The sequence below is a fragment of the Loxodonta africana genome, chromosome 27, assembly GCF_030014295.1.
Source record: "Loxodonta africana isolate mLoxAfr1 chromosome 27, mLoxAfr1.hap2, whole genome shotgun sequence".
NCBI lineage: Eukaryota > Metazoa > Chordata > Mammalia > Proboscidea > Elephantidae > Loxodonta > Loxodonta africana.
The window spans coordinates 9,212,500-9,238,733 of record NC_087368.1 but is presented as its reverse complement, the minus strand read 5'-3'; the positions used below and the strand labels follow the sequence as shown (position 1 = coordinate 9,238,733).

General features: G+C 41.2%; 1 long non-coding RNA gene across 3 annotated transcripts in view; it reads right to left on the bottom strand.

The window, feature by feature from the left end:
* LOC104847293 (uncharacterized) overlaps positions 1 to 22,580 on the bottom strand; it is a 42,390-nt gene extending 19,810 nt beyond the window's left edge. The window contains exons 1-5 of one of the 3 annotated variants that reach the window (XR_010319548.1): positions 22,463 to 22,572; positions 21,248 to 21,408; positions 20,218 to 20,286; positions 7,509 to 7,567; positions 5,517 to 6,419 (exon numbers count right to left, since the gene is read on the bottom strand). This is a non-coding gene — a long non-coding RNA (uncharacterized LOC104847293). Of the gene's footprint in view, positions 1 to 5,516; positions 6,420 to 7,508; positions 7,568 to 20,217; positions 20,287 to 21,247; positions 21,409 to 22,462 lie in introns of those variants that run through there. The other 2 variants (XR_010319547.1, XR_010319546.1) reach the window with 2 other exon arrangements.
* Between the last annotated feature and the right edge of the window lie 3,654 nt (positions 22,581 to 26,234).

Genomic DNA, 26,234 nt, shown 5'->3' with positions numbered 1-26,234 from the left:
TCAGGAAATGAAGGTTCTAAAAGCTTGACTCGATCCACATCATCAAGTTAACTCTACTCTGAGGAGGCAGCTCATCTTCTGGGACAGTCTCTGACAATGTTCCACTGCTATCCATAAGGTTTTCACTGGCTAATTCTTTTCAGAAATAGACCACTACGTCCTTCTTCCTAGTCTGTCTCAGTCTGGAAGCTCCACTAAAACCTGTCTGCCATGGGTGACCCTGCTGGTATCTGAATATCAGTGGCAGAGCTTCCAGCATCACAGCAACATGCAAGCCCCCACATTATGACAAAATGACAGACACGTGGGGGAAGCATTATTAACAACTGCCAAAAATTGGAAACAACCTAAGTATCCATCAACAGATGAATGGATAAAATGTGGGAAATCCATACAATGCAGTAATTCAGCCATGAAGAAATATGAAGTTCTGATACATGGTAAAACGTGGATGAACTTTGAAAAGATTATACTGAGTGAACTAAGTCAGACACTACTGGACAATATTGTATGACCCACCTATATAAAATACCTAGAACAGGCAAATGCATAGAGATCCATGTTTATTAGAGCTTACTAAGGGCAGGTGGGAGGGGAAAATGGAAAGTTATTCCTTAAGGAGTATGGAGTTTCTGTTAAGGATGATAACAAAAAAATTTGGAAATGGATAGGGATGACAACTGCACAGCACGGTGAATGTAATAAATGTCACTGAATTGTACACATACAAATGGTTGAAATGCCAAATGTTTTGTAATACGTATTTTACCACACACACATACAAAATCCATTTGTCTAACGTGGTCTTTGAATGGGATCTTTACCTACGTGTGATTTCATAACGCCATCTGGAAAATGTTGGTTTACTGAGTTATTCAGTTCTTCCAAATGTTGACACAGTTCATTATATAATATCACTATTACTATCATTATTACCACAAATGTCTTTACTAGAATGCTATCAAGCTCAAGGTGGCCCATACAGATTTCCCCAAATTCTAATTTTTGCCTGAAAGCTCCAATTTTATTAGTAACAAGTTCATTTTGTTCATTTTCAAAGAAATGTTTGCCAAATACCCAAGTCTGAATAACCATGGTTTTTCAGTTGTTCTTTCAATTAAAGAAGATATTACATGAAAATGGGGAGGAGGGTAGCTGAGCTAGCAACTCAATCACACAAATTCTTTTCCTCTGCAGCACATATCCATTTTATCACACATATACTCTAGAGCCAAGTAGAGTAAAATTTAATTTGTACTGAAAAAGAATCTGAAGGAAAAATGAGGTTTTTTTTAACTGTCTGACGTCAAGTATTCATGACAGAGAAGAATACACACTACTAGACAATTCAGTGCCACTGCCTTGATTTCCTGCTAAGGTATCAGCTGTTTTACTCCGCATTGCTTTTGTATCTTTCATCCAAACATCAAAGAGAAAAGGGCATATAATATTTTAGTATTAATATGAACAGGTTTTACTCCTAAGGGTTCAAGGACTATACTTTGAAAACTACTGACTTACATATACAAACAAGTCTTTAAAATGTAAGATATGTGCATATTTAAATTAAAACTAAAAAGCCTACTGCCAGTGGAGACCATTTCGACTCATAGTGACCCTATAAGATAGAGTAAAACTGTCCCATCAGGTTTTCAAGGCTGTAGTCTTTTTTTTAGTCTTTACAAAAGCAGACTACCACATCCTTCTCCCACAGAGGGGCTGGATTTGAACTGATGACCTCTTGGTTAGCAGCTGATCACTTAACCACTGACCACAAGGGATCTAAAACGTCTCCAGACGTCAAAATGTCCCCCAGAAGCAAAATCCTAACCTACCCAACATTGAGAAGTAGTGTTTTGAAGGAAAACCATCTAGGAAGTCTAACCTTGACTGTTTTTTTTTTTACAAAAAAAAAAGGAATAAACTCAATTTTAGGTCTATCTTCCCACCTTTCCTAAACTTAATTATTTGATGATGGAATGCAATTGTCCATTCTGAGTTCCACCTACAAACAACACCTGAATAACATTACCAAATTAAACTTTTCCTCCTAGGGAAATGAGATTACCAATTTCAAGAGTGATATCTTCTATATCTCACGCGGATTAGAGAGGGAAGATAGACCAAGGTTTCTCAACCATGGGAGTGCACATCAAAATAACCTGAGGTGCTTTTTTAATATATGTCAGGATACCATCTAAGCCACACCAGATCAGAATTCATTCAGCAATGACTTGAGTGTCCACTGTACACAAAGCACTATAATAGGTGATAGGGATTGTCTCAGACATCTAGTGCTGCCGTAACAGAAATACCACAAGTGCACAGGTTTAACAAAAAGAAATTCATTCTCTCACTGTCTAGTAGGCTAAAAGTCTAAATTCAGGGCGCTAGATCCAGAGGAAGGCTTTCTCTCTCTGTCAGCTCTGGAGGAAGGTCCTTGTCATCAGTCTTTCCCTGGTCTGGGAGCATCTCACACAGGAACCTTGGGTCCAAAGGACAAGCTCTGCTCCTGGCACTGCTTTCTTGGTGGTAGGAGGTCCCCAACTCTCTGCTTACTTCCCTTTCATCTCTTCAGAGATAAAAGGTGGTGCAGGCCACATCCCTGGGGAACTTCCTTTATATTGGATCAGGGATGTGACCTGGTAAGGGTGTTAAAATCCCACCCTAATCCTCTTTAACATAAAATTACAATCACAAAATGGAGGACAACCACACAATACTGGAATCATGGCCTAACCAAGTAAACACATACATTTTTGAGGGGGACATAATTCAATCCATGACAGGGATACAGCAATACATAAAAGACACATGGTCCCTGTCCTCTTAAAGTTCACACTCCAGTACAGGGAGACACCATAAACATGTACACAAATAAACAGGATTACCTCAGTCTATTAAAAAAACAAAACACAAGGGCAAGTTTAGTCCAAAGGACGAATGGACCACAACTACCACAATCTCTGCCAGGCTGAGCCCAGAACAACTAGATGGTGCCCGGCTTCCACCACCAACTGCTCTGATAGGAATCACAATACAGGGTCCTTGGACAGAGCAGGAGAAAAATGTAGAACAAAATTCAAATTCAAACACACAAAAAAACACCAGACTTGCTGGTCTGACAGAACCTTGAGAAACCACAAGCCTATGGCCCCTGGATACCCTTTTAACTCGGTACAAAAGTACTCCAGAGGCTCCCTCTTAGGCCAAAGATGAGACAAGTCTATATGGCAGACGATAACAAACCTGAGGAACTGGCTGCATAATTTAACCATGTTTATGAGACTAAATGAACACACCAGCCCAAAAGCAAAGATAAAAAAAGCAGGAAGGGACAGGCAAGTGAACAAATGGAAACAGGGAACCCGGCGTGAAGGGGAGAGTGTTGACACATCAAAGGGTTGGCACCCAATGTCCTAAAACAATTTGTCTATTAATTCTTTAATGAGAAACTAATTTGCTCTGTAAACTTTCACCTAAAACATAACTTAAAAAAAAAAAAGGCAAATAGAAAAAACTATAATGGGACCAATTTCACTACATTCTCACCAGTATCAGTAAAGATATTATCAAAGTCCTCAATGTTCTAAGTGAAAGTTGTATTTTTGTATTTAGAAAGGCCATGACATAATCATGTCCATAAAAAAAGTTGTATTTTTGTATTTAGAAAGGCCATGACATAATCATGTCCACATATTCAAAATTACTTGTTCTATGTTTGGTGGTGGGCAAAACTATGGCTCCTACTCTTTGGGAAATTTTAAGCTCAAGACTAAATAGGTAAATTCTCTCACCGTTTCAATTTTAACTTACATCAGTTCAATGAAAACAATGTTAAATTCCTGAAAAAAGTAGAATTTAATGGTTTTATGAATAAACGGGGAAAAGAGCACCTGTACTCCCGAAGGCAACTTTGGGCAATAACTAAGGGTGATCCAAAGCAAGGTATTCCCCAGAAATTACTCAAAAGAAAAAAGCATCGCTTGGCAAGCTGACAATCACAAGGATTGTTTACAAAGGAATCAGGCAGGATTCTACATTTTGTACTTCTGTGAAGAACTGGTAGCAAAAATTTGAAGGCAGTCAATTTACTGCTCTTAAATTTCTTCTAAGAAGCAAGTACAAAGCCTCTTACCTAGCCTACCTATGGTTTAAAACAAAACAAAAAAAAGGTGTGGGTTCCAAGTAAGTAAAAGGCCAAACACTTCCCTGTTATGTAAACTACTAAAAGGCACTGCTATTATCAGCCCAGCATTCCTTGAACAGTCAAAAATAAATAAGATGCCAGAGGATGTTTAGGCTTTCAGTACACACCCCACTCCATATACACAAACAATAAGCAATCTGTTCAGCCTGTAACAAACCAAAACACCAGTTGCCGTCCAGTCAATTCCAACTCATGGCAACCCCACGTATGTCAGAGCAGAGCTGTGCTCCACAGGGTTATCGATGGCGGGTTTTTTGTAAGAAGATTGTCAGGCCTTTCTTCCAAAGCACCTCTGGGTGGACTCCAACCTCCAAACTTTCCGTTAGGAGCTGAGCACGTTAACCATTTGCGCCAGCCGGGGATTCCTTTTAATAGTGGTTTTCTCAAACTGTTGCTGTACAAACCTCACAGAGAGCTCTCATGATTCCCTCTCCACATACTATACATCACTCTGTCACAAATTTGTAAATATTTCATGCTTGCAAGGAAGTAGCTTCTTGGATACAAACAGCTTTTAACTGCCCAAAAGAATGAAGGACCAATTCCAGAGAAAAAGGCAGATTCACCTTCCTCTTTGAACCTGTGATTTGTCACTGCCATCTCTAAGCATTCAGAGCCCAGTCTTTGCAAAGTCGGTTCCTAAAGGCTCAAATTGAACGACAAAACTCTAAATAAACGTTTCCAATGGCTGCCACCCCACAGCTGTGAGAATAAATTTCAAGCCCCTTAGTTTAGAATTGCCCCTATATACTCTTCCTCCCCTAGTCTCAGCTCCTGCCATCCCTCCTCAGTCCTCATCAACTAACACCATGTATAAAATCATCAGGCACATAATCCCCAGCTGACAAGATGGGAGGATAAAGATGAAAGTCAGAGACTGTCTCTGCGCTGCGCCACAAGGCCCTCTCCCAGACCTTAACTGAAGCCTTTCTTTGCTTGTATTCTTTCTTATTATAACAAATGGGTAAATGTAGGTACAAGTAAAGGAGCCCTAGTAGCACAATGGTTAAGCTCTCTGCTGCTAATCACTGGTTTGAGCCCACCCAGTGGCTCCGCAGGAGAAAAGACCTGGCAATCTGCTCCTGTGAAGATTATGGCCTAGGAAACCCTATAGGGCAGTTATACTCTGTCAAAAGGGTTGCTCTGAGTTGGAATCAACTCAACAGCACACAACAACAACAAATTAAAAAGTTTCTGTGAATTTTATAAGCAGTTATAGAGAATTAGGAAACCCAGGGGGCAATAAGCCAGCAGGGGCTAGCAGGACAGAGATTTGTGAAGACCCAGGTCTGGGCAGCTGGGTGACAGAGAAAGGCTGCACAGGCTAGTCCCAGGGGACGAGAGAGAGAGAGAGAGACGGGGGCCAGCTGGACTGAAGTGATGGGAGTTGTGCAGACTTCTGAGCCTACGGCTGGTACCCAATGACCTGGCCCTAGGTGGCCAGGGATGAGGTCTAGTTTAACTCTGGGTGGTCAGGGTAAGAGAGACAAAGTGCCATGTAAGTGGTGACAAGGAAATGACAAAGGTGAGGTTTGCCCACCTTGCCCCTTGAGCAGTGCATACACTTTGAAAAACACTGCTCTAACCAGGACTGTGCAAATCAAAAGGTCAAGGCTTCTCCAGAGGTCAGTTTGTGGCCAAACTGAACCGAGCAACTAAGCGAAGTAGGCTTAATACAGCAAAGCTCAGGTTCACTGGAAGAACCAAGAATGAAAGAAGCTGTGGTCAGAGAAAAGAAATTTCAAGTTCAGAACTGCGGCTCCAAGGAGCAGAGAGAGGCACAAGGTGAGCAGGTAAGGAGTTCATTTGACATTAATTCAATCTGTAAGCCTTAAAAAAAAAAAAATTAATTGAATCTGTAAGCCTTAGAAGGTGAAATATTGTCAGTAAGGAGAAATACAAACGAGTTAATTACGAACATTTAAAAAGCAACAGTTCAACAGCCAATACATGGGTGGTTCTAAAGCCAATAACTTGCCAAACCTGAAACTTGAGGCTGTCGAGTCGATTCCGACTCGTACCGACCCAACAGGACAGAGCAGAACTGCCCCACAGCGTTTCCAAGGAGTGGCTGGTAGATTCAAACTGCTGACCTTTTGGTTAGCAGCTGGGTTCTTAAACACTATGGCACCAGGACTCCAGTAATTCATGAGAACATGCAAAATAGTCTCTGTAGTGATCAACTGTAACAGTCAAACCATCAGAGCACCTAAATTTAAGTCAAGGTGATATACAGAAATTCAGTTTTATGATAAAAGATAACTTATTCTATTAAAGGACTTCATATTTTAAATCATTTACAGTAAGTTTCTTTAAAATAACAAGTTCATCCATTGTTAAGTGAGTAGATTCGCCATTACTGAATATATACACAATCACACAGAAACATTTCTATAGGACATACAGCCCATATTTCATTTTCCCCCTTGACTAGCTTCTCTATTAGGAAATACTCTAACCAGGTTCTCTCTCACTGTCCCTGCTACGAGATCACATGAGAATGTCTGCAAGGTTACATAGCTCCTTGGCCTCATTTACTCAAGTCTCTTGATCCCAGACATCTTCCCTATTTGAATCCTGCTGGCTCTCACAGACACGCTAGTTTCTAACTACTTGCTCGTACCTCGGATTAGGCTACTTATCTGTCTTGCCTAACTAATATTACACTTGCTGCTCTGATCTAGTCACCTGGTTTCAACTCTACTGACGCTGCAGTCGCTTACATATCCTTTAAAAGCCAACTGTTGTTAACAAACAAGTCCAACAAACTCCAAGAACATGGCACGCCTATTTCTCCAGGTTGTGGCTCTCACTTGCTCAGCCTTTTATAGTTCTCCTCGGAACACTTTCCACACGCGGGTAACAATCCAGTTTGACACTGCAACCACACACTGCCTAGCGTGTAAGCGTTCAAAACTGGGGGAAATCCCTAAATATTTAGAGAACTATGCAATATAGAAGACTCTTGTTTATTCATATACAAATGCACCCATCTACACACACACACGCATACACACACACACACACACACACACACACACACAGCTACTAACCTTAAGGGTGGAGGTTCGGACCCACCCAGTGGCACTACGGAAGAAAAACCTGGCGATCTGCTTCCATAAAGACTACATCCAAGAAAATCCTACAGGGTGCAGTTCTACTCTACACACATGGAGTCGTCATGTCAGAATCAACTGGACAGCCACGGGTTTGGCAAGACAGATAGATAGATCGTTCCAAGTCCTGTTTGATTAATTATGTGATTTTACCCTATGGAACTTACACAGATTTCACATACCATGTTTATGAAGAAAGTAGGTTCTTTCTGACTTTGACCATTCCCAATCCAAAATTTCCCTGCAAAGGAAGAGGGAAAGAGTAAATATCATCAATAAGGTTTTCTTTACATTTTTTTTCTTTGTTAATTGCAGGCAACATTTAACAATATAATCTGCATCAAGACTAAAATTTATAGTTCTCTTAAATAATTTTCTTAGTGATGGAGATTAAGAAAAGGCACATGTTCCGCACACCCCACGGAACACAAATCTACCAAACATGTCCTTGCGGTTTTCGATCTTCTAAAGGGAATCCATCAAGCACTCCTTGGAAACTCTGTCCTATAAGGTCACTAGGAGTTGGAATCGATTCAATGGAAGCAGGTTTGGTTTTTTTTTTCATTTTAAGGGATATTTTCAAGAGGTTATGTATGACTCCTGTCCAACAAGTATAAAAGAGAACAATATTACAAAAGGGATATAAACATCGAGAAGGACTCCACCCACTCCACCTTGGGTTCAATTAGCCACTTCTCCCTTGGCGCTCCAAAGTACAGGTAAGACACTTGCCCTTATCTGAGTCCACCTTATTCCATACCAGAAGGCAGACCCTTTGTTTTATATATAGATTTATCTCCAGCATCAAAGACCAGGAGGCAGTAAGCATGCAAATGTTTGTCATTTAATAAAATTATCAGGATGTTAACAAAACCATTTCCATTAAAATTATTACAGAAAAAAACACAATATTTACCTACAGTCCCTATAAGTCAACAACTGAAGACTACTGTCGTCAGGTGCCATCGAGTTAGTTCCAACTCACAGCGACCCTATGTACAACAGAATGAAATACTGCCCAGTAACCGTGCCATCCTCACAATCCTTGCTATGTTTAAGCCCACTGTTGTAGCCACTGTGTCTATCGATCTTGTTGAGGGTCTTCTTTTTTGCTGACACTCTACTTTACCAAGCATGATATCCTTCTCTAGGGACTGGTCCTTCCTGATAACATGCCAGAAGTACACGATCTCACCATCCTCACTTCTAGGGAGCATTCTGGCTGCTACTTCTTCCAAGACATATTTGTCTGCTCTTCTGTCAGTTCACGGTATATTAAATATTCTTCGTCAACACCGTACTTCAAAGGCATCAATTCTTTCTCAGCCTTCCTTATTCATTGTCCAGTTTTCACATGTATATGAGGCAACTGAAAATACCATGGCTTGGGTCAGGTGCACCTTAGTCCCCAAAGTGACATCTTTGTTTTTTAATAATTTAAAGAGGTCTTTGCAGCAGATTTGCCTAATGCAATATGTTGTTTGAAACTGAAGACTACCCTACCATATAAATGAGTTTAAATATACAAATGGCATAGACAAAGGGCCATGGTTCCCAAACTCTGATCCTTTAATAGTAACCTAAGAAACCATACTGGCTAATGTAACAATGGAGGGTATAATACGTAAATTCCAAAACTGTGGCATAACACAATAGTTTATTTTTAATCCATGCATACAGAAAGACCAAAATCAGTGTTAATGATCAGTTTGAGGAGGGTGGAGACGACGCAGGCTGACAGATGCTCAGCTCTATTTGACCCCTCGTTTCCAATGTTGCTCTATCATACATACAACTGCCAGATAGCAGGTGGGGAAGAGAGAGGATCGATCAAGGGGGCTTCGTATTTGCAATGGATAAAGTGACACTCAACACTTCTGCTTAATTTCCTATGGAAAGATCTCAATCATATGGCCATCCCCAACAGCAAAGGGACTAGTAAATATAGGTTAGCTGGCATCAGGGATAAAAAGAAACAAGCTTGGTAAAGAGCAAGTCTTTATCACAGAAGTTTTTAAAAAATACAGATTCTAAGGTATCATCCCAGGTGATTCTCATTCAGTAGGTCTACCAGGACCCAAAGAACCTGCATTTAATCTCACCAAGTGACTCTGATATATGTCCAAGTTAGGAAACACTGGCTTAGGTAGTAAAGACCATGAGGCAAATGGGAAAAGCAAAACAAAAAATTTTCATGTTAAAGTTTAAAACAATGTACTGGATAAAAGGAAAACTAAAGGATAACGCAAAATTGAGCTAATTCTTCCCTACTTTGGCCTGTAACAGCAGCCTCTCGTAGCTTTCTTCCTACCTCTTGTAGCCTCATTTCAGGTTTCCTTTCCTCTATTCATCCTATAGTCTCCATTACACTCTCATTGACCACGAGCTCTGCTCATTCCTTGAGTGACCTCACTCACATTAATTATCACCTAAAACATTTTTCTCTGAATCCAGCCTCACATTTAACCGCCAGGGATTTCCAAGGTGGTGCAGACCCTGAAAACACTCGAATACTAACCAAAAGGTTGACAGTTTGAACTCACCCAGATGTGCCTTGGATGACAGGCCTGATGACCAGCTTATGAAGGATGACAGCCTTGAAAACCCAGTTCTACTTTGCACACATGGAGTCGCCATGAGTCGGAATCAACTTGATGGCAACTAACAACAACTATAACACTTCTCCAATGTGGATGTGCTGCTAGTACCCCAACATATCCAAATATGAATTCATCTTCCTGCCAAACCAGTTCCCTCTGTTTGTTCCCTAACCACCTAGGCCGCCTAGTTAAAACCATAGGAATCATGGAGGTACTGTCCTGCTCCTTCAGCCTCTATAATCCAGTTACCAAGTACTATCCATTTTGACTTCCTAAAAACCTACCATCTATCCCCACTTAAAAAACAAAAAACCAACACTGTCACCAAGTTAATTATAGGACAGAGCAGAGCTTCCCCACAGTGTTTCCAAGGAGTGGCTGCTGGATTTGAACTGCCAACCTTTTGGTTAGGAGCCATGGCTCACTGTAGCTCTTAGTCACTGTGCCACCAGAGCTCCACTGCCACTGTCTTATTTCAGGCTTTCTTTTCTTTTCAAATGCTAGAACTACCAGTTCCCCAACCTCCAGCTTCATTTTCAACATCAATCTATATATTCTACACTAGCTCTCCTTCCTCACGATTTGTTCAAGATTCACATCTGACACTGATTTCCTGCTTCAGATCTTTCAGTGGCTCACTACTACTTTCAGAATAAAGTTCTAACTCCTTAGAACTTAGCTCACAGGATCTTCGTGATACGGCCCCTGCATATCTCCAAGAGGGTCCTCTGTTGACATGCCAGGTCCTCTGTGTTAGTGCCATTGTTACCCCAGACATTTCTCCAAACATATTCTCGTATCCTTTGGAGTCTGGAATAGCACTCAATGTACAGTAAATGAATCAATCAAATGAATGCATGAATAAAGTCGTGCTGAATTTGGAATGGCAGACTGGTAGCTAATTGGAACCATCCAATAAGCAAATGTCAGAGAGATTAGAGCTTAGGCAAAAATTCAAAACCAGAATCACAAATTTGAGAATCACTAATAAAAAAGCAATATTTAGAAATCTTGAGAATGGACAAGTTCCGACAATATATGACCTTGGCTAAAGCCAGGGGATCTTTCCTTCTAGTTATATGGCTACATCATGGACCCAAGGTGGGAACTTCTTATCCATGTATAAGAAGCTACCAGTCAACGAACTAGAGATAGACGGGAACTTCCTGAAACTGATAAAGGCCATCTATGAAAAACTCACAGCTAGCATCATACTTAAAATAAAAGACTGAATGCTTTCCCCAGAAGATCAGGAACAAGATAAGGATGTCCACTCTCACCACTTCTATTCAACACTGTCCTAGAGATTCTGCTCAGGTCAATTCATCAAGAGGAAGAGATAAAAGGCTAGGCTGGAGAGAAGTAAAACTCTCTCTATTCACAGGTGACATGATCTCATATACAGAAAATGCTCAGGAATCCATTCAAAACTATTAGTACTAATAAACAAGTTCAACAAAGTTGCAGGGTACAAGAGCAATATACAAAAGACAACTGTATTTCTATACACAATAAACAATCTAAAAATAAAATTAAGAAACTTGTACTCTGGGAACAACATCACTGAAAGAAATAAAAAAAAAAAAACTAAATAAATGGAAAGACATCCCATGTTCATGGGCTGAAAGACAATATTGCTAAGATGGCAGTATTCCTCAGACTGATCCACAGATTCGATATAATTCCCATTAAAGTCCAACAGCCTTTTTGGCAGAAATTAACAAGTTGATCTTAAAATTTATGTGGAAATGCCAGTAACCCAGGAAAGCCAAAATAATCTTGAAGAAGAAGAATAAAGTTGGGGGACTCATGCTTTTCAGTTCCAAACTTACTACAAAGCTACAAGTAATTAAGACAGTATGGTACTAATATAGCCCAGTGGAACAGAATTGAAAGTCCAGAAATAAATCCTCACATTTACAGTCAGTTGATTTTTGACAAGGATACCAAGACAATTCAATGGGAAAAGAATTGTCTAGACACACAAAAAAATGAAGTTAAACTCCTACCTCATAGCATATGTAAAACTTACTCAAAATGGATCACAGACCAAAACGTAAGAGCTGTACCTGTACAACTCTTTGTACTAGTTTCCTAGGACTGCCATAACAAATGACAACTTGGTAGCTTACAACGAAAATTTATTTTCTCACAGCTGAGGCCAGAAGTCTAAAATCAAGGTGTCCACACAGCTGCCCTCCCTCCAAAGGTTTTAGGGGAGACTTCTTTCTTGCCTCTTTCAGCATCTCAGGCTCCAGTCGTTCCTTGGCTTGAGGGTACGTGATTTCAATCTCTGCCTCCATCTTCACATTGCCTTCTCCCATGTGTTTCTAGGTCTCTCAGTCTTCTCCTTTTCTATGTCTTACAAGGACATTCCACTGGATTTGGAGCCCACGCTAATCAGGGTGACCTCATCTTGAGATCATTACCTTAATTACATCTACAAAGACCCTCTGTCCAGGTAAGATCACATTTACAGGATCCTTAGGTAAGGACTTGGACATGTCTTCTTCAGGACCAGTGTTCAACCCACTACACTCTTCATGACTTTGAGTTAGGCAAATATTTCTTAGATGTGACAACAAACGAACAAGTAACCAAAGAAAAAATAAATTGGGCTTCATCAAAATTAAATACTTTTATGCTTCAAAGGACACCATCACAAAAGCAAAAAGACAGGTTACAGACTGGTAGAAAAATCTGATAAATGTTGTATCGCATAATGGACTTGTATCTAGAATACATAAAGAACTCCTACAACTCAATAATGAAAAGACGAATAGCCCAATTAAAAAATGAAAAAGGGCTCTTAATAGATACATCTCCAAAGATAAGAAGACAATCACAAAGGACATATGTAATTTAATCCCATTTATACAAAATATCCAGAAAAGGCTAATGTACACAGACAAAAACAGTTCAGTGGTCATCTACAGCTGGAGAGGATACGCATTTAGGGAGTGACAGCTTAGAGGCGAGGGGTTTCTTTTTGGTAGGATAAAAATGTTCTAAAACTGATCGTAATGATACTTGTCCAGTTCTGTGAACTGAACTGTATAATTTAAATTGGTAAATTATATGGTAGGTGAATATATCTCAATAAAGCTATCTAAAAAAGAAAAAGTGATCAAATTTTTCAATCCAGAAACTGATGCATGGGAAAAGGCTACCTCTCCAAAGTAATTTGTGCTCCCTACTATAAAATATTAAAAAAATATAAAATATTTAAAAACTTTTATTTATTTTTTATACTATAAAATATAAAATCAATCTCTCTTTTTTATACCTTAGATAACAGGAAATGAAGTTAAATGTAGCGCTCAATTGTAATAACTCTCATTCTAAGTTTTAGAACAAATATTTCTTACCTGATTTTACTTAAGTATTTTAATTATCCTGTGCTGCATGTTTTAATGTTATCTGTGGCCTTAAATCCTTAGGAGTACAAAAGATTGACTTTTAAGCTGATAATAAACTAATAAACTAAGTGGCCTTTTCCCTAAAGCTGTGAAGTAATAACTCCATCCAGACTGTTTTCTATGCCAATCAGCAAATACAGAGAAGAATGCTAGTAATTTTTTCTTTCTTTTTTTAATGAGCTTCAAATAAGGAGGACAGTTATCATATAAATAAGAATGGGGAATGGTGGAAATAAAAACTAAAAAGTGTATGATAATTGTAATCATTCTAACTTTATATTTGCACACAACATGCTAGTAACCGGAGATTTCATTAAATTTTGTTCTCAATCAGAAGTGTTACTGTGTGACTGATTTGATTTCATGTGGCCGTCTACCGGGAACATTATCCAAAACAAAAAGACTTCATCCCGAACTACTCTGTCCAGACACACAGCATTTTTCCAAGGTCACTTCACCCCACAGTACGTTTGCTAAATATCAATTTTATGTTAGACTAGAATAATAAAAACCAAATAACAAGATAAAATGCTAAAAAACCTAACACAACCCAAATCTAAACACCTGGATTAACTGATTCTTTTTTACTGCCTTAATCAATGTTTGACTTCATTTTCATAAAGTTTAATTTATCCTACTGGGACTAAATAACAACGACAACAACAAAAACATATGATTAAAAAAAAAAACCAAACCGTGCGCCATCGAGTCAATTCCGACTCACAGCAGCCCTATAGGACAGAGCAGAACTGCACTATAGAGTTTCCAAGGAGCACCTGACGGATTCGAACTGCCAACCCTTTGGTTAGCAGCCATAGCACTTAACTACTACGCCACCAGGGTTTCCAAAATATATGACAGTCACTCTCAATTGTACTTACAAGTGAGCCATTAATATGGCTATGTCAGACCTTTAAACATATACTCACTTCCGTTCAAACTTTTGCTTAGTACTTAATGTCCTCAGTTTATACTCAAACATATTACATACAATCTGAATTACAGCAATAGCCACCCAACTGGCCTTGGGTGTTTATCTGTCTGTTGTAATCTACTCTTCTAAAACCTGTAATATAGTGGTAATTTAACTTTCAGGGGTCATAGGCCCCCCTGAGAATCTAAAAAAAGTTATGGGCCCTCTTGAGTAAGTACATATACTCACATTTCTCTCCAAGTCCTTGACAGACTCTAAGAAAGCACAGCTATAATGACATCTCATTGCCTACCAATCAAATCCAAACTTCTTAGCCCGATATTTAAAGTACTTCATAATGTAGTCACAGTTAACCTAGGTAATTTATCTCCCGTTCTTTTTCAATTACTTGCACCAATCAGGGCACTCTCTCTCTCTTTACTATTCCAACATAGGCACAACATCCTCCTTCTGGCTTGACCTTATGGTTCCCTCTTTTTGCTTTCATGCACAACTGTCTGCTTTTTACAAATACTTCCACGTAAACCTAAAAAACCTCCCCTGCCGTGACGGTGTCCCTCTGTCCATGATCAGATCATCTGCTCCTTTCTGAATTCTGAAACAAGTTATCTACATCTCTTATAGAGTTCACCATGTTCTACCTTGTATTATACCAAAACCCTTGTTGCCGTCGAGTCGATTTCTGACTCATGGTGACCCTATAGGACAGAGTAGAACTGCCCAATAGGGTTTCCAAGGAGCACCTGGTGGATGAGAACTTCCAACCTTTTGGTTGGCAGCCATAGCCCTTAACCACTATAGCACAAGGGTTTCCTTGTATTATACAAGCTACTCAAAAAGTTAGGAAACATAAAATACACTTGTTCATTATATTTTCAAATAATATGCTTTTTATGTTTGCCTTCGACCTCCACAACGCTTTTCATGTGAAGTATCTCACACACTCTGTATTTACGTGTATCTTTTCTCCTCTCATAGCCAATAAGATCCTTAAGGGCAGACACAGGACCTAATGTACTCTTGGGTGTCCCACAGTCACCAGCAGAAAAGGAGTACCCTTGATATAAAGTACCTCAATATCTGGGCCTCAGTGTTCTTCAGACACTTCATGCATTCTGTACCCCAAATTACAAGATTTTTCAAGGATCATCTTCCCCTGTGCCTCCATAAACAAAGTTCAAAGTACAATGTTCTACCCCCTTAGTGGGTACTAGATCAACTGTGAACTTACTAAAATAGTAGTAAAGTTATTCTCTCTACTCACTGAGATATGCCAACCCTAATATGGATTGAAATGTGTCCCCATAAAATGTGTGTCAACTTAGGTAAGCCATGATTCCCAGTACTGTGCGACTGCCCACCATTTTGTGATCTGATGTGATTATCCTATGTGTCGTAAATCCTAACTGCTATTATATGTCAGATGGATCCTGGCTGAAAGCAGAGAATACCAGAAGGATGTTTACCTGTGTTTTATTGACTATGCAAAGGCATTTGACTGTGTGGATCATAACAAACTATGGATAACACTGCGAAGAACGGGAATTCCAGAACACTTAATTGTGCTCATGAGGAACCTTTACATAGATCAAGAGGCAGTTGTTTGGACAGAACAAGGGGATACTGATTGGTTTAAAGTCAGGAAAGGTGTGCGTCGGGGTTGTATTCTTTCACCATACCTATTCAATCTGTATGCTGAACAAATAATCCGAGAAGCTGGACTATATGAAGAAGAATGGGGCATCAGGATTGGAGGAAGACTCATTAACAACCTGCGTTATGCAGATGACACAACCTTGCTTGCTGAAAGTGAAGAGGACTTGAAGCACTTACTAATGAAGATCAAAGACCACAGCCTTCAGTATGGATTATACATCAACATAAAGAAAACAAAAATCCTTACAACTAGACCAATGAGCAACATCATGATAAAAGGAGAAAAGACTGAAGTTGTCAAGGATTTCATTTTACTTGGTTCCATAATCAACAGTCATGGAAGCAGCAGTCAAGAAATCAAAAGACACACTGCATTGGGTAAATCTGCTGCAAAGGACGTCTCCAAAGTGTTGAAGAGCAAAGATGTCACCCTGAAGACTCAGGTGCACCTGACCCAAACCATGGTATTTTCAATCGCATCATATGCATGTGAAAGCTGGACAATGAATAAGGAAGACTGAAGAAGAGTTGACGCCTTTGAACTGTGGTGTTGGCAAAGAATATTGAATATACCGTGGACTGCCAAAAGAATGAACAAATCTGTCTTAGAAGTACAACCAGAATGCTCATTAGAAGTAAGGATGGCGAGACTGCATCTTACACACTTTGGACATGTTGTCAGGAGGGATCAGTCCCTGGAGAAGGACATCATGCTTGGCAGAGTATAGGGTCAGCGGACAAGAGAAAGACCCTCAACGAGGCGGACTGACACAGTGGTTGCAACAATGAGCTCAAGCATAACAACGATTGTAAGGATGTCGCAGGACCGGGCAGCGTTTCGCTCTGTTGTGCATAGGGGCGCTATGAGTTGGAACCGACTCGACGGCACCTAACAACAAAAACAACATAATATTAATGAGGCAGGACACGATCTACAGGATTGGGTTGCCTCTTTTGAGATATAAAAGAGAGATGGGAGCAGAGAGGAGACAGACCTCATTATCGCCAAAAGACAAGACAGGAACGGGTGCATCCTTTGGATCCAGGTTCCTTGCACTGAGAAGGTCCTAGACCAGGGGGAGATTGATGACAAGGATCTTTCCCCAGAGCTGATAAAAAGAGAAACCTTCCCTTGGAGCTGGAGCCATGAATTCAGACTTCTAGCCTCATAAACTCAGACAGAATAAATTTCTGCCTGTTAAAGCCATCCACTTATGGTACCTGTCACAGGAGCACTAGATAACTAAAAAGCTTGTTCATAAAAACCTTCAACATATCAAGAATCCTCACCTAATGACCACTAACCCAGAAGGGAGCCCCAGTTATAAAACAGATTCAGAAAACATACATAACAACATCCCAAATTATATATGCAATATATACATTTTATGTGTATATATATGCCTTTGAGTTGTGGTGTTGGCAAAGAATGTTGACTATACCGTGGACTGCCAAAAGAATGAACAAATTCATCTTAGAAGAAGTACAGCCAGAATGCATCCTAGAAGGGAGGGTGATGAGACTTCATCTCACATATTTTGAACAAGTTATCAGGAGAGACCAGTCCCTGAAAAAGGACATCATGCTTGATAAAGAGATTGTTGTCGTTAGGTGCCGTGAAGTTGGCTCTGACTCACAGTGACCCTACGTACTACAAAACGAAACACTGCCTGATCCTGCGCCATCCTCACAACCATTTTTATGCTTGAGCCCATTGCTGCAGCCACTGTGTCAATCCACCTCATTGAGGGTCTTCCTCTTTTTTGCTGACCCTCTCTTTACCAAGCATCATGTCCTTCTCCAGGGACTGGTCCCTCCTGATAACACGTCCAAAGTATGTAAGACATCGTGCTACATCAGGAAATGAAGGTTCTGAAAGCTTGACTCCATCCACATCATTAAGGTGGACTCTACTTTGAGGAGGCAGCTCTTCCCTAGTCATCTTTTCAGTGCCTTCCAACCTGGGGGGCTCATCTTCCAGCACTATATTAGACAATGTTCTGCTGCTATTCATAAGGTTTTCACTGGCTAATTCTTTTCAGAAGTAGACTGCCAGGTCCTTCTTCCTAGTCTGTTTTAGTCTGGAAGCTGACATGAAACCTGTTTGCCAGGGTAAAGTGGAGGACCAGGAAAAAAGAAGACCCTTAATGAGATGGACTGACACAGTGGCTGCAAGAATGGGCTCAAGGATAACAACCATCATGAGGATGGCGCAGGCCCAGACATGTTTCGTTCTGTTGTACGCAGGGTTACTATGAGTCAGAACTGATCTGACAGCACCTTACAACAACATCAACAAACACTACAGGAAGCAGTGAAATAGCATACAAATATAGGAACTTTTTCAGGAACCCCTAAACATGATATGGAAACCCTGGTGGCGTAGTGATAAGTGCTACGCCTGCTAACCAAAGGCTCAGCAGTTCGAATCTGCCTGGCGCTCCTTGGGAACTCTATGGGGCAGCTCTACTCTGTCCTATAGGGTCGCTATGAGTCGGAATCGACTCGACAGCACTGGGTTTGGTTTTAAACATGATATGGAGCTACAGAGGCTGCTAACCAAAAGGTGAGCAGTTTGAATCCACCGGCCAGTCCTTGGAAACCCTATGCCCTATGGGGAAGTTCTAGTCTGTCCTATAGGGTCACTATGAGTTGGAATCGACTCGATGGCAATGGAAAGATAATATAAAAGTTTACAACCAACTGACTGATACTACGACATACACGAACCTTAAAAATAGTATGTTAAGTGAAGGAAGTCAGACAGAAAGAACCACATATTATACTACTTTGTTTATATGAAATAATCAGAATAAGTAAATCCGTAGAGACAGATAGCAGATTAGTGATTGCCAGAGGCTGAAGGGAGGAACAAATAGGGAGTGACTGCTAATGGGATATGGGGTTTCTTTTCAGAGTAATGAAAATGACCTGAAATTAGACAGTGGTAATAACTGCACAACTTTGTGAATATACTTAAAATCGCTGAACTGTACACCGTAAAAGGGTGAGTTTCACGTTATATAAATTACATCTCACAGTTGTGGGTGGCGCAAATATTTAAGCCCTCAACTACCAGCCAAAACTTGGTGGTCTGTACCCACCGAAAGGAGCCTAAGAAGACAGGTCTGGCGATCTGCTTCTGAAAGGTCAGAGCCTTGAAATCCCTATGGAGCACAGTTCTACTCTGTACACATGGGGTCACTACGAGTCAATATATTTAGCTTTCAATATATGTGACCTAAATTATACCTCAATTTTTTCAAGTTTATGACCAATGACCAATTTGGTCATTTTACCTTGAAGAAAACTTTTTAATAGGAATCTTACTTAGGACTTTGTTTTCTCAAGCTGATTAAAACTACAGGGTGCAAGCTAGTTCCCTACAAGCCCCTTTTTAAAGCCATAGCATTAAATTCTTATAAAAAGAGATCTTGTATTAAGAATCCAGAGTGCCGAATTCCTTAAAAAAAAAAAAAAAAAAGGAGTTCTAAAGACACTAGGCATACCTGCACAGTTAACAATGGCAGCAAGTAACATACCTGCTCCTACATGCTGTGATCTCCAGACATCACTCCCTATTGTAGTCCCCATAGGCATGTGAATTTGTGATCCCTGATCTAAACAAAGATCGTCTATCTTTCTTATTATAATGAATGTACTATGAACCACTAATAAGTTAAAATGCAGTCATGTAGGATTACATTCTTATTAACTTCAAAGAGAAAAATACTGACAGCAACACCTGTTGAATAAAACCCTAGAACTATTACAGATTCATGCTGTGTAAACTAAAGTGAAATAATCTGGGGGAAAAGTTCATGTTTCTACTCTACAAAGAATAAGAAATTAATTTTAGTTTAAAAAGTCTTAAATTATTTTCACCAATTAATACACAGTAGTAAGAAATAACTTTTTACCCACATAATTAGGTACTGGCATAAGATGAAGGAAAGCTCTTTCATTCAGATTACTGATTCGGTATTTGAACAAACTGCTTTATTTGCTCAGTGATTTTATATTTAAACCATCTCTAAGTCTCCTGATGCTTAAACGCACAATGAAAAAATGACCACTTTACCCATCTACAGCTTGTACATATTAGGCTGTATTTTACAAAGCTAGAAGAAAACAAAATACAAGATGAATATGGAAACAGATCTAGAAAAGTAGGTTCTACTACTTCCAGCCTCAAATGTAAGTGAAGCCAATTCGTTTTATGCTTTACCTGTTATTCTTTGAGCTAAATGTATGTCAAGTACCTTCCAGCTTTAAAACTCACCTGTACTTATTCAGATCTCATCCTGCTTTCCTCCAAATAAAGTACTTCATCTTAGCTGAGCTGCTTTTTCTGTAGATGAGAAAGTTCAAATAGTATTTACGTTCCATTTCACTTTTACCATCACTTCTAACTGTAAAGTATCAACATACAAGACGACTTCTAAAACAGCTATTCCGTTCAAACTAGGCAAAATTAAAAATTAAACTCGTTTCTCAATGTCTTCCAAAACAGAGACAAGATAAGCCAACGGCTTAGTGATTTACAGGTAAACCTCAATGCTCTTCTACCTGCTCTGAGCCAGACCATTTTATTAACTTATCCAAGTACCCTCAAATTTACAGGTGATGTTTAAATAGATCAACTTTACCACTTAGTATTACTAGATATTATATAAAACTGGAGTAGCATCACAGTCACTTCATGAGTGCAATTACTAAATACCATACACAAAGGTGCAACTGGATTTTATGACCAACTGAAAACACAATCCTATTTCTGTTTAAACCTGACAGTGAATAAAATAGTGTGCTCTCCTAAAAGTTCACCAAATCCCTAACACATAATTTAAATCATAAAAATAACTTTCCCAAAAGTACAGGATTAGAAACTAAAGAAAGCAAACAATCATTACCTCAGCCTTTACTTATGGGAACACAAAGTTATTTAGAATGGTAAAAATTTGAGGAAAATCTAGATCTTGAGTTTCACACCCTTGGAATATAATGTGAGATAACTGTACATGAATCAGTTTCCAAAGACAAACCAATTTGTTTTATTTCAACTGTGCTTTGCTTGTTATTCTTTAACAGCGTTGTTCAATAAAACTTTCTCTGATGACAGAAATCTTCTATTATCTGTGCTGTCCAGTAGGATAGTTAACAGTCACATGTAGCTACTGCCCACTTGAAATGTGGTTAGCAGGACTGAGGAAGTCAGTTTCGAAATTGATTTAATTTTAATTAACTTAAACGTTAATTGCCACAGGTGACTAGTGGCTAGTGACACAGTGGTTAAGAGCTACAATACTTACCAAAAGGTCGGCAGTTCGAATTCACTAGCCGCTCCGTGGAAACCTTATGGGGGCAGTTCTAGTCTGTCCTATAGGGTCACTATGAGTCGGAATGGACTCCAGGGCAACAGGTTTTTTGTTTTTGTTTTTTCCAGCTAGTGGCTATACTGGACAGCGCAGTCCTACAATTTGAAATAAAAGGCATAAACTTGACTGAATAGTTTTTCAAAGTATCATGTCCTGAGATGATGTCAACACCAAGTAGACCCCTTCTGCTACCAAATGATACACACCTTCAGCACCAGCCTAAACATAAAATTCACTTACGAAATGAGAATTCATAATACTACTTAGATTCAGAACGCAAGGCACAATACTCACTAAGAAACAACATTAAAAAACACGTCTCAAGTTTTCCCCCATTATTTTGCAGAACAGGTACTGATTTAGGGAATAATTTCCCAATGCATGCGAGTAACTATTTCTTCAAATCTGTCCAATTACCTTCTGTTCACAAAAGGAAGGGAGGAAGGCAAAAATAAGTTCTCAGCACTAATAAGTTTCCTACGACTCGGTAAATTTCACGTTTCCTTTTCCCTTAAGGAAAGATACAAACGTTTGCAAGCGCCTGCATCTCCTGAAAGCCTCCTTACCTATGTATTTAGGCGAACGAATCATTCTGATACCGTTGCGATTTCCTTCCTACACACAAAATTTTTTTTTCAGGCCAAGAAAGTCACGAGTCTTCAGGTAATCTCTGACCAGCTCTTCCCAAGCCAAGTAACCAAGAACGTGCACAAGATGCCAAAAGAAAGTAAATCTGGCAACCTAACTACTCCCTAAGCAGAATCAACTGCTCTGAACCAGGAAAAAAAGTGCCTGGAACTATCTGGCGAAGCAAACAAGCAAGGTCGTGACCCTGGGTCCCGGCCGCCCGCGCCGCTCCGCCCGCCTGCAGGAAGCCACCTGTCAGGCCTGAGCCTCACCTGGCAGGCGACAGGAGGCGCAGGCCGACAGCGCGGTGGGCGGAGCCCGGGACTGAAGGAGACCGGGTCGGGGTAACCGCTAGCGATTCACACGCGGACGGAGAGTGCAGACGGCCGTCCCCGAGGCGGGACCCCTGCCTCCCGCGCACCCACCCCGCCGGGCAGACGTCCAGGCGGCCCACGTCGCCGGCCCGCCCTACCCCCCTTCCTCCTCAGTCGGAGCGCTGCCCCTCCGTCGCCCCTCACCTACCTGGTCGCGGAGTCTGAGGAACGCCACGGCGGTGGCCGCCGCGCCCACTCCAGCCTCCGCCGACGCCCCGGCCCGCCGCTGCCACGCCGGTGGCCTCAGCAGCTGCCAGGGGCCGGCAGGTCGGCGGCCGGCTGAGCTGAGGAGTCCGCGGGCAGGGGGCAGCATCGCCTCCCGGGCCGCCCGCCGCCACCGAGAGGTGAGGAGCCCGGCCGATCCCGCCTCCTCCTTCTAAGGACTCCACGCCCTCTCCCTTCCTTTCTTTCTCTTTTTCTCGGCCGCCTCCACATGCCGCCTCCTCCCCCTCACGCCCCCTTCCCGAAATACCCCGGCCGCCCGCGCGGCACCGCCGCTCCAGCCCGCGGCAGCAGCGGCTGCAAACTCCACTCCCCAATATTGCCACCACCGCCCGCCGCGATTGGCCGCCGCCCGGCGGAGAGGCCAGCGTAAGCTGAGCGCCCATTGGCTCCGCCATTGCGCTCGCTGGTGGCCCCCCCCTGCCGGAGGGGGAGAGGGCGGGGAGGAGGAAGCCGCGAGGGGTGGGCGCGGAGCTGCGGCTGCCCTGGGCGGGGGAGTCGGGAACGTGGCGGAGCCGGGGGTGGGACGGCCAGGTGTACGGGCTCCTGGGCGCGCGGCCTAGTGCGGTGGGCGGAGCCCGGGGCTGAAGGGGACAGGGGGTGGGGGTGACGGCCCGCGATTCACACGTGGAGGTAGAGTGTAGATGCGCCTCCAGCCTTGGGGGATGAAGGAGCTGGGTGAGGGGCGGGAATGGGCAGGCGTGAGGGGTGGGAACTTGGGGGCTGCTGCCTTCCCCATAGCGGCCTGGGTTGGGGGGTGAGCTGGACTCGCATTTGGAGGAAGAGTGAGGATGCGCCCCTGGGCTTGGGTGGGGGAGGGTCGAAGGAGCCCAGGGGTGAGAGGTGGTTTTGGGGGCTGCTGCCCTCACCTGGGCGGTGACCAAGGCCAGAGGGAGGTGGGGAAGGCGAACTGGCCGCTACTTGCATGTCGAGGTACAACGGAGACCCTTTTGTCTCCCCTCTCCCCCCACCCCAAAGGTCCGGGATTTGGGGAGGATGGTGGAGGCACTGGAAGGGTGTGAGGTAACGCCTGGGGGCTGCAATCCAGGGGGAGAGGGACGGTGCTGGCTCTCCAGAAGGAAGGGAGGCGTATTTGCAGCCAAACAGGTTGTGGACGCCTGAGTTTTTTTTTTTTTGCCTGCAGTCCCAATCCTAAGCAAGGCTGTGGACCCCCTCTCGGAAAGCCCCCTGCCAGGCTTGCTTTTTTTCTTTTTTCTCCCTTTCTTCTTATGCACCTGAAGGATTCTGTCTCCCACGCGAGAAAAATCAATTAAATATAAAAAACGATGTGCGAAATTTCTAATAAGTATCGTCCTTGGATGGAGGAGAAGAGGAATAACTCCCTAACCCTGCCACACACACATACACTCCCTACCCCCCAACCCCCTGCCCCTCCACGCCACCCCACAGCTCTGAAACTGCTTCTCTTTCTTAGGGAGCAGCACACTGTTCCCGTTCCAGGATTGTGTGGGAGAAGACTGTTGTGCGCTTGTGTCTCTCCCAGGCGGCACCAGCCCCTGGTTAATAAAAGGTACAGATGGTTAGAACACGAATGTGTGACGTCAGACTTGGTTTTAAAAAGTCCCGTTTTCCCCACATCAGTTGTATCTCTTGGGATAGACTTCATATTTAGAGGATCGATTTCAGTCCAAGGGCAGTCTGGATGCAGGAAAGGGGACCTACACCAGAACTGTCAAATTATTATAATGCTTCACTTATAACAAAAAGCTTATCCTTAAAAAACAAAAAGCTTATCCTTAGCCCCATAAAAAATGAAAATATCAGAATCTGCAAGATCAAAAACGATGCAGATTAATAGTACAAGCCTTCCAGTATTCTTTGACATATCCGTGCCTTGATGCTCTAGAAACAATTTCTACCTAAAATTAGATTCATCATCATAAATTACACTTTCTAATTCAAATGGAGACGTTCTCATAACAGTGAATGCAACAATCATGACAAAACTAAAAAGAAAGTCCAACTGCTCTTGCTTTGTATTACCTTCAGTACCTCACTCCTTTCCCTTTACTTCATCAACTCCAGCGGACAAAATAGGGATGCTATTTGTCCCCCAACCTCTCCTTATCTGTTCAGTGAAAGTGAATGAGTTAATGTTATGAAAGCATTTGAGTTCTGCAAATCAAAGTTCTCATAATATTACTAAAGCACTTTGTAATTACAGGTCACCTTTGTAAATAGTTACCCATGTGCTATGTGGGATACAGAATTCTACCTTAAGAATTTAGCTTCATGCATACATAAACTTGTTAACCACTGTGGATGTCTAGTCAGAAGTCAATAAATTCCCCCCAATCATCCCTCCTCTAGATTAAAGTTCTAGAATTTAAAAGCACAGTGGGAACTTGATTAGGAACATGGTGAAGATTAACTTTTGGGAAAACGTAAGTGCGTTTGAGAACATGAATTAAAATTATGGACCAAGTATGTATTTTTGTAGGTTTTGTAATTGATCTAATGAAACTTTTCAGGGCTCCTCTGAATTTTTCTAATTACCAACAATTAATGACTATGTTTTATAATGCACCAAATCTGACGACTTTACAAATAGTAAATGCCAAACTCTCCTGCTAGAGAATGTTTAAGATCGAGCTGGATTCTCACCCTTCCTGACTCTGAACATCATTCGTAAAATCTAAACTTAACCTTACCTGGCCTGCTCATCTCCCAGAATCAAGTAAGATGACATGAAAGGCTGTGGGAACTCTGAAGGGCTGTACAAATTTAATGTTATTATTACAGCAACTACATTTCCATAGCTGGCAAGAGGGTAATAACCATTTATTCTAAAACATAGAAATAAAAAATTTAAGGAATGGAGCAATAAAATTCATGTTGAATTCTGATTTTTTAAAAAAAATTTATAAGATTTCTCCTGCTTATTATAAAATACTCAAATATTAAAGAAATGTAGAAATGTACAGTACTGACAAAAATTAGTTGGATTCCTCTACACTAACAAAGAGAACTTCAAAGAGGAAATCAAATCAATACCATTTACAGTAGCCCCCAAGAGCTTAAAATGCTTAGGAATAAATCTAACCAAAGACATAAAGGACCTATACAAAGAAAACTACAAGGCTCTACTGCAAAAAACCAAGAGACCTACATAAGCGGAAAAACATAACTTGCTCATGGATAGGAAGACTCAACACTGTAAAAATGTCAATTCTACCCAAAGTGATCTACAGATACAATGCAATCCTGATCCAAATTCCAACAACATTTTTTAACAAGATGGAGAAACAAATCACCAACTTCATATGGAAAAGGGAGAGGCCCTGGATAAGTAAAGCATTACTGAAAAAGAAGAACAAAGTGGGAGGCCTCATACTACCTGATTTTACCACCATAGTAATCAAAACAGCCTGGTACTCATACAATGACAGATTGACCAATGGAACAGAATTGAGAGCCCAGGTGTAAATCCTTCTGCCTATGAGCATCTCATATTGGACAAAGGTCCAAAGTCCATTATATAGGGAAAATACAGCCTCTTTAACTTATGGTGCTGGCATAACTGCATATCCATATGCAAAAAAAATGAAGAAAGACCCATACCTCACACCATGTACAAAAAGTAACTCAAAATGGATCAAAGAACTACATATAAAATCTGAAATGATAAAGATCATGGAAGAAAAAACAGGGACAATGCTAGGAGCCCTAATACATGT